Source organism: Protopterus annectens, chromosome 14.part0, assembly GCF_019279795.1.
Source record: "Protopterus annectens isolate FY-2018-M chromosome 14.part0, PAN1.0, whole genome shotgun sequence".
Lineage (NCBI taxonomy): Eukaryota > Metazoa > Chordata > Ceratodontiformes > Protopteridae > Protopterus > Protopterus annectens.
The window spans coordinates 556975981-556990695 of NC_056748.1; the positions used below are offsets into that span (position 1 = coordinate 556975981).

General features: G+C 35.7%; 1 pseudogene; it reads left to right on the forward strand.

The window, feature by feature from the left end:
* Positions 1 to 12329, forward strand: part of LOC122789099 — a 146850-nt pseudogene extending 134521 nt beyond the window's left edge.
* Positions 12330 to 14715: the final 2386 nt, after the last annotated feature.

Consider the following 14715-nt stretch of genomic DNA (forward strand, 5'->3'; position numbering starts at 1 on the left):
GAGTAACTTTCTGCTGTGACTCTTTGCTTTATGGTCAGCTTTGCATCTGGGCTTCCAGTTGTAAAAGTCTAAGCAGTACTGATTAAATATAGCCTAGTTTAACTTATTTCAGTATGTAACAGGATGCTTGTTCTTTAATGGGAATGGACATGTGGATGGAATAATATTAAAATTATTTGGCTGCTATACTTATTGCTACAGCGGCTGTTGTAAGTAAAGTCACTGCAATGTATATGAAATTTGGAAACATATGCTGCATTATTAAGAACATTTCATTATTAGACACATTAGAAAATGCGCAAGTCAGAGTAACACTGTTTCTACAGTACAGCATATCATATTGTACTGGGCCATGATGTACAAGGACTGAAGTGACATCTCATTTCATTTTAAGGATGCACAACTACATTTAGATGATGCCCTTCGAAGTAATGAGGATCTGAAGGAGCAGGTTGCCATGGTAGAGCGCAGAAGTAACCTCATGCAGGCTGAGATAGAGGAACTGAGAGCTGCATTAGAACAGACAGAAAGAGCTCGGAAAGTGGCTGAACAGGAGCTCCTGGATACTAATGAACGAGCACAGCTTCTGCACTCTCAGGTAGGATTCAGTTTTAGCTAATGTACTCTGTAATCATTTGTGGTTTTCATTAGTGCTACATGTTCACTATGAAATTAATCTTCTCTCACTAACAGAACACTAGCTTACTAGTCGCAAAGAAAAAGTTAGAAAGTGATGTTTCTCACCTGCAAGGTGAAGTTGATGAATCTGTCCAAGAAGCAAGAAATGCAGAAGAAAAGGCTAAGAAAGCCATCACAGATGTAAGATTTACCATCTTGTATGCTCTAAATTAATTATAAGTAATCTGTTTCACCTGCAGCACAGCGTTTCCTTACTCCTTATCACTTTTATTCTGTGCTGACAGTATTTATTAATTTATTAAATAAGCACTGAAAACACTGAACTGATTCTGACACACCCTGGAATGTTACCTGCAGGCAGCCATGATGGCTGAGGAGCTGAAGAAGGAGCAGGACACCAGTGCCCACCTGGAGAGGATGAAGAAGAACCTGGATCAGTCAGTCAAGGACCTGCAACATCGTCTGGATGAAGCAGAGCAGTTAGCATTGAAGGGTGGAAAGAAACAGCTCCAGAAACTGGAAGCTCGGGTATGTTACCTTTTTATTAGTTGTTGCACTAAGTATTGTGTGATACTTAAAGGAAAAATAATTAAATTTCCTTGGTTAGGGCTTTACATGACATACTAAACAGCTGGTCAGAGTAATACCACAAGGAATGCAGTATTGTAGTGGGACACTTGTATGAACAGATTTCTTTAGTATACCACAAAAGCAGTGCTATTGTGCATAATAATGCAGTTCACTATATTTTAATAGTGTGATTCAAATAAATGTCAGAAAAAAAATGAGACAAAATGGTAAAAATTTTACTTACCCTTTTTGCTGTACATTATTTAATTATATACATATGTGTTACTTTAATAGACCGGATTTTCACTTACCCAAATTTTATTTTACTGAGATGAAAACACCAAACTGCCACTAAAGCAATACTACAAACTACCAAAATTTTTAACTAGAAAATGAGACAATTGGCTAAAAATAAAGCTGAACATACACACACTATGGCAAGACAACAAACCCGCTAACTAAATATACCAACTCCCGGATCACACTACAGTGAAGAAAAGGACAAATTTCACCATGTTAGCCAAGTGTCTCATTTCCTAGTTAAAAATTTTGGTAGTATGTACTTTGGATTTAATGACAGTTCGGTGTTGTCATCTCGGTAAAATAAAATTCGGTCTACTCAAGTAGACCCATATATATCTGTATTAATATATATATATATATATATATATATATATATATATATATATACACACACACACATACTTGCTTTGACCAACATTCCTGTTTGTTATTGTCCCAAACAGACACCACGATATGAGAAAAACACAAATTTCAACTTGTTAACTATGCATGCACTGAGAAACAACCTTGACACTGGTAAAATTAAAAGCAAAAATTTTTTTTTAAAAATTTGTTTTTTGCAGGGGGCAAGTCCATGCTAATTATATACACTAACTCCAAGAACACACAAAATCAGGAAAAGGCGATATTCCAAAACCTCAAGAATTGTGTGATCTTGCACACCTCTCGACCATCTGGTTAGTTTCCAAAAGTGGTTGACAAAACAGATGTCAGCTAAATATACTCTCAGGTGGAGCATCTGCACTCATCTCTCTCTCTCTTTCTCTCTCTAAAAAATCTATTTTTAACATTTTTGCAGAGGGGCAAGTCTCCCTTCACCCCCCACACCCCCTGCTAATTAAATATACCAACTCTGAGATCACACTACATTGCAGAAAAGGGTTAATTTCCTGTTCTATTCTGTACCGCAATCTCCATTCAAAATATTTGAAGTTTCAAAACTTTGGTAATATGGTCCTGACCATATGACTTTTGACGTTTTGAAACTTTGATAATCTGATAGGAACCTGTATATATATATATATATAAATATATATATATATATATATATATATATATATATATATATATATAGATATATATATAAACATAGATATATAGATGATATATATAGATAGGTATAGATATATAGATAGATATAGATGTAGATATAGATATATACTTAAATGCAAAATGTCTAGAATGACAATATATGGCAATTATAGACATGATACACTGACACTGTATCAATTAAACATTTATTAATTCATTTATTATTTATACATTTGTTGACAGGTAAGTGTAGCGGTCCAATGACTGGGGCCATGAGGGGCATAGGTGTTCAAAAGAATACAAGTTAGTATTTTATAGTAAGTTGAAACACACACAGACAAAAAGATGCACTATGCAACATTGCAATGTATGGCTCCTAAAAACTACATGGTTATTAGTAGGATAAATCATTTTAGTTAATAGAAAATTAAAATTACAAAGTTGGTACTGGTATAAAGAAAAGTGAAGAAACATTATAGAAGAAATCAGTGATGTACCTTGGTGTAAAGGTAGGTGTTTAAGCTAGGGTGAGAAGACAGACTATGAAACAAAATGTATTACATGTAATAGTGGGAGTCACTTCACACATTTGCAGTTTAGCTCCATGCTATCTTTGTTTCCAAAAAGTAACACAACTGAGAAACTGAATTGTATCTGTTATACACAAGATACCTTCAGAGTCTTATAATATGTTGTGTGCATTTTTTATAATATGTAATGATAAAACTAACAACTGGCACACTAGTAGCACAACAGAAATTCAGTACATACTGTCTTTTGTTCTTTGTACAATACCTTACACTATTATTACATTGCAGTTAATGTGGTAGCTAGTATTCAGGCTTAAATTTCCTTTCTTTTACAGGTACGTGAACTTGAAAATGAACTTGAAGCAGAAAGGAAACGAGGTGCTGAAGCAATCAAAGGGGTCCATAAGTTTGAAAGAAGAGTCAAAGAACTCACATATCAGGTATGGCTCTTATGCTACAGGAGATTTATGTGTTTTTACAATTATACATGTTATATGGTGCCTGTTCCCTGACTATGAATTCTGTGCTCCGTGTGTAGACTGAGGAAGACAAGAAGAATGTTCTGAGACTACAAGACCTTGTGGATAAATTACAGCTGAAGGTCAAGGCCTACAAGAGACAGTCTGAGGAAGCAGTAAGTCCCATGAGTGATATTTTAATTTGTACTAAGTCATAACAGGCACGTACTATAAACAGCACATTATAAAATAGGGTTAGGGACAGAACTATGAACAACACATTATAAAATGAAATCAGAACCTTAAGAATCTTACTAGAAGGGGGGAGTAGGAAATGATTTTCGTAGCCTTTTTTAGAATATAATACAGCTTTTTCAACAGTTGTGGCTATCTCAGCAGGTAACAATCTTGCACTCTGTTATAAAAGTACATCTATTAAGATAGCTCATTTTTAATGCAGAATTTGCATTGGTAGAGCTTCTGTTTAATATTATATAATACTCTATTATTTTTAATTCAGTTATTTTAGTAAATGGTGTATTTTCATTTTTGAGAATCTGATTTCAGGTTATTTGTGTAGATTGATCAAACTGATTCCCTGCCATGCAAATTATTTTTGTGCTGCATTCTTCAGTGTATTACAGTTATTACTACCTCCCAAAATGGCTGCACAGCCTATCAGTGGCAGGTTAAGGTAAGTATTACCATACATTAGTAAGCTGCCCTGTACCACTTTATTAAAGGGTATTAACCCCATCACTGCCCCTGACCCTTTCTGTAGGATTACAACTGTTCAGATAAAATATGTCTGAATTTAGTAGTAGCATTTTTGACTGATCAAACAAATAAGCACTTTTGTTTCATTTTTAGACAAGGTGTTCCAGTTTTCAGTTGTGTGAGTACTGATCACAATTGTTTGATTACTTTGTATTCGAATATTAATGCACTCAAAGTTTTGACATATACTCAAAGTAGCTTTCTTTCTAACATGATTGTTACTATGAAATTACAATGAGCATTTTTTGTTATTCCCCGTTTTACGTTAAGAAAAGTTTTGCTGGTCTTACAAAAAGCAAAGGAGTTTACTGATTCAGCATAAATAACTAAACGTGATACAGCTTGTGAAGTTAAGCACAATGATATCCTATATGAAACACGTATGTATCATAAGGCTAGAGTGCGTACCTTACATGTAACTGAGACTGTTATTTCAATAAATAAAAAATAACTGAGACTAAACAGACATATGATACAAAGACAGGTTTTGTTTACTTATTCAAGTATCGTTTGTTGGCTGGGTAGGAGGGATGGCTAATATTGATCATTTCCAGGTATAAAATGACTGTAACTCAGGATGATTAAAATTATTAGTTTTTCTTGAGCATGCACTGTGGTTTGGTTGCATGTAATACTGTCACATTTTAGCAAAGGAATTCAATGACCTGGTGATGTAGTGTTAGTTTTCAAATACTCCAAATGAAAATTGTTTTGAAGATGCCTTAGAAATTTGGCATTTTGTAACAGTTACATCATCACAGGTGGAATGTGAGAGTTGTATATAACTTACAGACATTAATTTGCATACCTGTGACTTTGTAAGCTTATATTACAGCTAATCCATGATTTTTTACAACACTTACATTTATGAATGTGCATCTACAGTTACTGCTTTGCAATTTACATCTGTGTGTTTTGAACATATGTGTAAGTTGTAGTCATTTAAATGTCAGATGCCAGAGTATATAATGTTTATGTATCTATACTACAAATACCCAAGAGTTACAATGGTTTAGTCCTTCACTTTATTAACTTTAATTACTTCTTTGAGGTATAATTGCACAAGCCTGTAGTCCCCAAATACTTTTAAAGTAACTCCTCTAAATAATGGCCTCTTCATTTTAAGGCCCTTACATTCATAAAACATGATAGGTAAGGTTTTTGTTACATACACAAGGAACAAAAACATGATTGGATATATATGCTCCTAACATTTGGGAAGCCTGTTTCTGTAACACAAGAATAGATGTAGGGTGAATTCATTGCATGAAAGTGTAGTAAGACACAATCTATACAGTTATAATGAGTGGTGTGTTCAACTAATAAAACAGATAAAATCCTATAAGTCCTTAAACAATCAATAACAAGCTCATACATTTTCAGTATGTTATGATAATTTATAACATATACATTTTATTTGATAGATACTTGATAAATGGGTGAAAACATTGAAAGAGATAGTGCTCAAGATATTTTAACATGTGACAAAACTGATAACATATTCTGTAAATCCCTAACCAGAATATTGCAGATTTGTTCTTCTGCATTGATACAACACTATTTAATTTATTAAATTATATGATATTAATGACGGACATTAGTAATTAGCTGTCTGTGATAATCCTCAGTTTATGGATCATGGGACAAAACACTTGCAGTGCTTCCAGATCTTGTTTGTATAAAACAGAATTGGAAACCAGTATGACTAAGAGAGTACAATTTAGTATATGATGGGTGTAGGAGTAAAACAGACACTGATACACAGTGGGAGAGACAGAGAGAATACATTTTGGTGTGTGTGTGTGTGGGGGGGGGTTCATTAGCTTACTAATGTAGATTAAACAAATCTTACATAACTTATTAAGTCACCAGAATGTATTACATATTAGAAAATAGTTTTGTGCATTATTGGTCTCATATGATTTTATAAGTAGGTAAACTTTTCATGAAATGTTGATTGCAGGGTGTTAAGTATATCTTGCTCATTAAATTTGATTTTGTTGTCATTAACAAAAGTCTGATGGATTTTGTTGATTTTTGTAGGAGGAACAAGCCAATGCCAACCTAGCCAGATTCCGGAAAGTTCAGCATGAGCTTGAGGAAGCAGAGGAGCGGGCTGACATTGCTGAGTCCCAAGTCAACAAACTCCGGGCAAAGAGCCGGGACATCGGGTTCAAGGTAGCAGTTGTTCATTTTTGTCATCTTTCTATTTCATATGAAACCAAGTATTAACAGTCCTACAGTTTTCATCTAGGTATCAAGTGGAATAGGAGACAGGATCATATATCCTTACCAAAGGTATCCTGCAGTATTTATCTAGAGATATATTAAAACAGGAAGCATGATCCTTTTCCATCTTTGTTTTTCTTTGAAGAAATTGGTAATGACATTTATATAAGGAATACAGAATTTTATGATTTATGCAAATGAAATTCATTAGTATCCTTGTACTACAATACATGAAAAAGAGATTCATAGCAGCACACAACAATTACACTCCCATATCAACAGTGTTGCCTCTGCTCATCTCCAACAACTAAATAATCATTGACAGCATTATAGAAAGTCATAAAAGGGGAATTACAAACTTTAGTATTTTTTTTAATCTGAACAAACTCAGTTAGGTATTTATACTTCTTTTCCTGAATGACCAGAAACCTTCAGTCTAGGAAAAGGATTTACAACATGCACAATCGCATGCACCTGTAGCCCGAAGGGATCAAATGTATATATAGAGCACAATTGTTTGATTATTTTGTATTTGAATGTTAGTGCATTTGAAGTTTTGGCATATACTCAAAGTCAATTTCTTTGTAACATTAATGACCAAAATCCTTCGGTCTGGGAAAATGGCTTGTTATTACGTTGCACTCTCAGGTCTTTGTTCTTGCAGCCCCTCTAATGATAGGTTGGGCACCAATGTCACCATTCTGACTGAGGTATGATACTACTGCTTCCCAATGTAACCTGCAGATTGCAATACGCCACCAGCTGCAATTTCAAGATGGGTGGTACCAATGGGGTTGAATCCCACCTCTGCAAACTAAGGGTTAAGTAACAGGAAGATGTACAAATAAGTTTAGTTCAATAATTAATTCTCAAAATACATCCTGACCCTAAGGCCATAAAGGGAATATGCTCTTCTACCCTGGGTATGAGCTTCCAACCCTTGCAACCAAAAAGGACTACACTCAGGCCTTTGAGAGAGCTGATTCTTTGGCCAGCTACACACAGGCCCCTGTTTCACTGTTCTCACTGCAAACCAATGTCTTTCTGTGAGCTTTTATCCATAATTATTAACTTTTACACACACACACACACACACACACACACACACACACACACACTTGCCAGACAAGGATGTAGAATCCTCCAGTTCCTCACAGCTTTCTTACTGGTATGGTAGTACTGGTACCATTCTGTGTTTAAGGCTGGAAACCTCCAGTTATCTGGCTGTTCTTAATCAAGCCAAATGGAAACACATGAGTAAATTCCTCTTTACTGGTAGAAGGCATAAACAGTCTAATGGGAGACATGCTATACTGCTTGTTAATGAGTGGTATAAATAACAATTACTCTCTACATGGATAAATAACACTGCATAAATACAGCAAATAAATCGATCTCAGCCAGAAGAGCTTAAAGGTTAATAAGAAATTTCAACTTAAATTCTCTGGATAGAACTTACTACAAAAATACTATTCTTATTATATTAGCTAAATGAATAATGCTTTTCAAGTAGATGCCTCATCCAGATGTGTACATCACACAGACAAGTCAACATTTATCACATAACCTACTGTAGAACATAGTTATACACACAGACTGTTTCCTTGGCCCCATTGTTCATCACATGACCTCATTTTCCTGATACAGGAGAAAAATAAGCAGGGAAACTAGTTTTATTTCTCATAGCAACCATATAGTTTTCAATGCACATTCAAGTCTGTTTCCTCTCCATGGATCTTGTGTCCACCCTGATATGGCTTAGTGAAATGAAGCCATTACATCTGTCTGCAATTATAGTAATTACATCTTCATAAGAAAGACAGTTCCTGGTCTTTTATCATTTCATTACATTAATAAGAGGAGACAGCAAGTCTGGAGCTCCAACAAATATCCTGTTCTTTTATATTATGAAAGACAAAAGTGACACATTTCTCATATCCATGAAAATGATACTCTCATTGCAGATAATCAGAACAAAAGAGAAAGAAAAATGCATTCATTTTAAGTTAGCCTGACATTACTCCTGCTTCACATGTTCCTTGTATGACTTTATATACCCCTAACACTATTTGTTTTAGATGGATCATGACAGTCAGTAAGCTTTTACTTCCCATAACATTCTGCATGTTGCAGAATACCCTGATTCTGACCCAGGTGATCTTAGTTCAACTTGCAGCTCAGATACCTAACATAGCTGGCAGAGTGAGGGGGAGAGAGAGAGTAAGAGGAGTAAATTAGCAGTGCCCACTCATCTCTCTTAGAGGAAGGAACTGGATTTTGTATGCTCAGTGGCACACATGCTAGCACAATTTCCCAGTGGAGAAACCTGCTTGCAGTGCCTACTGGTATGTTGGCCAGTGTTCTCCTGCTTGCTAATGTCCCTTGCAGAAATGAGGGACAGCCAACCCACTGCACATCCTAGTATGGACTGCAAAGTCAAGCATGGATGTGGAATGGGGACCAAATCTAGTAAAGACTGATGACTGCCTAGATATTTTACTCCCGATCACCTCTATGGGATGCATAAGTGCTTATGATGGGGTCCTGATATTTGGCAAAAAAAAGACCAAAGGAAAAAAAATAGACCTTTATCATATACATTGTGCAAGAAAGTAAAAGTTATAGGAAGTATGCTACTTTCAGTTCATGATGATAGCTGCAACTGTCAATCCATATAATACAGCTATCATATGAATGCAGGAAAACTGACTGCAAGCTCAGTCTTATCAAAATTATTCTGCTAAAGGAAAATATCTAATCATCCCATCCCAAACCACAATCATAACTGCAGAAAACTATAAAATATCTAGTGGTTTGACTGTAGACCAAAGTGTAATGGCATGGTCAGAGGCATAGGTCCTGCATTCGGAGTATCTATTTACTCTTCTTTGTTTAAATCAGTGCTGTTAGATAGCTTGTCAGCTTTCAGTTTGATTACCATGGGGAAAACGTAGCTGATAAATGCGTTAGTCTATCCTGCTCAAGATGTTCAGTGACATCACAGCTGAATGCACTACATTAAATATACCAAAAAATGTAGGCATGGATTGTTCTGCTGTAGCCAATAGATTCCAGTCTCAATCTCTTCCTTTTTCTTCCTTGCCCTGAAATGACTGATGGTGTTAGTCTAAATGGTTCTCATACTTGCCAGGATTGTTCTCATCCTGCATTACCTGCATAAAACTATGCCTTAACTTGTTACCAAATGGTACTAATATGCTATACCATAACACAACTGCAGTAAGAGTCAAAGAAGTACTTGTGCTACTAAATGGCTTAAGTTTTTATGCCCATTAAGCAGCCCAGTTGGTATTGTTTGGTATGCATAAAAGCTTAAGCCATTTGGTTTTACATGTGCTTCCTGGAGAATTACTAAAGGTGTAACATAATAAATTACTATCAGCCCCAATCATGATGGGAGGATCGGTTCCCAAAGAACAATAAAGAGTAGAACTGACGTCAACAAAGAATCTCAGTAACTGAAATGACATGTTTTAGCACTGTTTAAGACACAAAAATTATAATATTTGTTATGACTGGATAGATGCTAACAATGTTTTGCAATACCGGACAGATGTGGACAATGTTTTGTAGTACATGATTAAACATGTTCATTAAGAGGGCAAGAAGACACCCCTTGATAAAGGAAAATTTATTCAGCCTACCAATTAGAACATTGCAGGTAAGATTAATATTAAAAGTACATATGAATTCCCAGCTAGTTACTGATGAGAAAAGATGATATCTGATGGACAGGATCTATGGGAATGCTGTCTTAGACTGGTTGTAGAGTGGAGGCTGTTGTGAATGAATCTGATTGGTTGATGACATTTTTATTTGTTTTATTTATTTTATTTACATTTGTTAACCGGGTAGTGTCCGACTGGGTTGAAAAAAAAAAACATTTTCAGCGGAGACCTGGGGAAAAAAGCTCCACAACAAAAAGAACATTATTAAGGTACAAGCAGTAAACTTAGTTTAAGTAGTACATTGCTAACAATATGTAAATGAGCTTAACAAAAATGTTATAGCAAAATATAATAACAGAATATAATGTAAACATGCATGGTTCAGGCTTACAGGAATACTATTTTTTTACGATATATATGAGGTACATAATTCATGTAGCTTTACAAGATGAGTTACTTCTGAAAGACCAAAACTGGTCATGTAGTTTTGCAAGTTAGGTCATCTGAAGGAACAAAGATTAATAAAGATAAGACAGATAGTGGGACAGCCCTATGTGGTTTGAGCACTAATTGGGCTAATATGTGTAAGAGGAATGGGAAAAGATAGGAAGAATATTAGTTGGGAGCAATGCAATGGCATAGCCAATTATCATTTAAATAGTCTTTCAGGGTAGTTTTAAATGTGGACAGGTTGGGGGTTTTAGTTATCTGTTGAGGAAGGGTGTTCCAATCTTTGGCTATTTTATGGGAGTAGAGGGAGTCTCTGTGATAGTTATGACCTGAGGAGTCTACAATTTGTGTTTTGCTGGACTAGGTTTGATGGAGCTGGGCGTCGGTAGGGCTGAATATGATTTTATGGGCAATGTTCATATCCGTGGCATGTTCATATCTGTTTTTATTGGCTCTAATGCTCTGTGTCCTTTTTATTCATAATAGTTTTGTTAATTCTTTGTCTGTGGATATACTATTTAGAATAAACCAAAACATAAAAAGGATAATTATAAAATATTAAGAAATATTGTTAATGACAAAGTTGGGTATGTTTGGTTCCTATATCTTATGCTTTATGAGTAGGGCATTTATAAAAGTGTTAATCTGCTTACTTGCTAATGTTCTTTATAAGGTTACTTATATTGCAGCTACTGGAGGATGTCAACACAAGGTAATTATTTCTCACGTATTGTGGCTTGCTGCATATAGCAGCAATTTCTTTCTACCAGAGTTATCAGTATTTTTCATGTTATTTGAGATCTCAGCGCTCTGTAGAAAGAGTAGGAAAACTTCACTGACTGCTGCTGATCACTGTTTCCTCTTGGCAATCTTGGATGGAAAGTAACAAAACAAGAGGGTACATGGGGGCTTGGCCCCTTGTAAATAATGTTTTATATTAATTTGTTGATAAACCACACAGTCTGAAATGCATATGTTACAAGAACATATGGACTTCAGCTGTGGATTTTGGACATTGTTATACATTTGTGATTAGAGGGATGTGGTTTCAGGGCACAGTGTTCATCTACTAGTATCATTATTTTGATAACGTGTGACTTCTGTTTTTTTACAGTATGGTTATGATTTTCACCAGTGATTATAACAGGATTTATGGCATCACAGCTAAGCTGTATCAGGAAAAGTATATACTCTCTTTTTTTGATAAGGACAGTTTAATTTGGGTATTACAGGGTGCATATGCTGTTTCAAGCTACTTAAATAGCGCATTTCTTGACAATGAGAATGTCTCAGATTCTTGTGTTGTGATGTGGTGAGGGTAGGAAACAGCTTTATACTCCTCCCTACATTGATTAAAGTGTGATAGAAAAGCACTTGGAGGAAGATATGTTCATAATAAAACTGTACTACGTGCAATCACTCTCATTGTAAGTGCTTCCATATGATCAATGTTAGCTGAAAAAGAATAATCACAGCAAGCAAAATTTGCAGTTTTGTAAACATTGTTTTCTTTGTTTCAGAAAGGGGCAGCTGAGGAGTAAAACATTCCCACTGTGAACTGCAGATGAAGATCATATAATATGAGTGTCCGCTGTAACATTAGTGCAACTATTTTTCATATGTTATAAATAAAGGTTTGCTTTTGATTAATATCAGTTTGTTTGTTTTTTGTAAAGAACTATGAATACATTTGTGAAATGCCAGAGGGATGAATCTTATTGTAAAAGTATAATAATACTGGCATCTTCATCTAAAAAAGTAGCTGCGATTTAAGATTAAGATCACTGCCTTACAATTTCTGATCACAATCCACTCTCTGCCACTATTGTTGTAAAAAGCCATAAGAAACAATGCAGTTTTACACAGGCATAGGATTAGCTGGGTGTTATATTATTTTTTACTGTTGCTGTCATTAAAGACGTTGTTTATGAACATCAGCATCCTATCTGACAAAATAGTGGAAACAAAAAGTGCACATGTAGCTGTGTGGGTATTGCCATCTCCTTTAAACCATGCGCTGCCCACTGAACAGAAAGAAACTCAATGGTATAAAAAGTTTGTTGGATTAGATTACAATAGATAACAAATAAAAGCAATAAGCTAAAGTAATAAATAATATGTCACACTCCAACAAAGAAACAACACACCAAACTGACCTTTGATGACCTTTTATGAAATTCATAAACATCATAACTTTATTACATTATTTCAATTTATTAAAACCAGAAAACACCCTTTAAACATTTATAAGGGCAGTGTATCTCTGCTCACCCTACCCAAATAAGCAGCGTCCTTACCTCAGCTCACTTATTCTTTACCTCAAGCAGCGTCCAACTGCTGACTTTCAGCCAAAAATCCTTACCTCCAGCCAAACATCAAAGGAGGAAACACTATCCAACTGCTCACTTACACCCCCAAAATTTCTTACTCCAACTCAAACACTACAGGAGGAAACAGAAGAGGGACAAGCCTGCCCCTTTTTTCCACCAGAAGCACCAATCCCCAACTAAAAATGAATCATACCTTCCCCAGAAAAAGAGGGAGGGAAAGGTGGGGAACAAGATCATGCCAAAATGTTACCCTAATCCAACTACTGACACATAAAACTAAGCTAATCCCTCCCTACGCCTACCTCACTTCCTCCAACCTTCTTTCAATAAATTAACCCTTCCCTACCCAAAGCCTATCTATCCTCATATTTCATACTAAACTTACAATCCCTTCCTAACTCCCGCAGCTCAAACCTACCCCCACATACAACCCCCCCTCCCACTTGCTCAACCCCCTTAAACATTGAAGATGTCCCATGACAAATTGCATTGTATCAAAACCTCATTTACTGAAAGACTAAAGAGGGAGAAACTCTGATAACATGTTTTGAAATAAATTCTGAACCAGCAAAATATATTAAATGCCTCTTTGGTTTCAGGAGAACAAGAGCAATACATTAAGTGCTGTGCTCATAGTTATTTATATCATGGATATTTTGTGTCAAGAAATTGTTTGATAATGTGACTATTTATATTTAGAAATAGTTTTTGAATGATCAGTGCAAAATGGTTGTTGGGCTTTCAGTAAATTACTGATTATTTTAGGATAATCGATGTTCTTCATATTGATCACGGCAGCAGTAGCCTTACCTATATAGGTTATATCCTGCCAAGTATATAATAGCCAGCCTTCAAAGCTTCAGAGCACATTCCATGTACCCAAACCGTCACAGTGTTTGAAATGAGCAGACTAAAAGACAAGCTTGGGTGCAAAGCCCTTCAGAGCTTTATTGCCACTGAAGAGTATGCTCCTCTGAGCCATTTGTGAGTCGACGGTCAGCTTCTGCTTTCCTTTACTGAGAGCAGAAGTTCCATTTGGGGGAAAAACTTCCATTTTCTTAAATTTATTGCAGTTTTATTACTTTCCACTTCAAGAAAGTTATTTTGTAGCTAGGAGTGTTGTGTTTTAACAGACTGTCTCAAGACGGTAATATTCTTTTAAATGGAACACTTATTTTTTTCTATCAGTTTAAAAGTAGTGTAAACTAATTGAATTTTTTTTTCTGTGGATAAATTGTATTTATGTTTCTGTTATGGGGGCTGCCATAGTATTTTAAACTGCTTTTTACTTTGCTTTTGCAGTTAAAAAAGTAACTAATGTGGACTTCTAGAATTACCAGCATTTGCCGTTTGTCTTCTGTGGGAAAAGGCACCATTTTTGGCTTGACCAAGGAACAAATTGCCCGTCACACCATTGATTTTTCCTCCAGCCACAAAAAGAAAAAAGTTAAGCAAATAACACTTGCCACCAGAACAATCTAGCAATTTGCCTCAGTCAGAGGTAGATGACTCTGTTGTGGCCATTTGTTGTACCTCAGATCACTTACCTTTTACCCATGATCGCTGTGATTTAGCACCTACAGTCTCTATGGACCAGAGGTTAGCCATGTTCTCTGCAGCTGTTGGAGTCCTTGGAGAGAGAACAGGGAAGCTTTCCCTTTTGTGTCAGGATACTGTGTACATCCCTGGGAAAGCAGATGTTGCCATT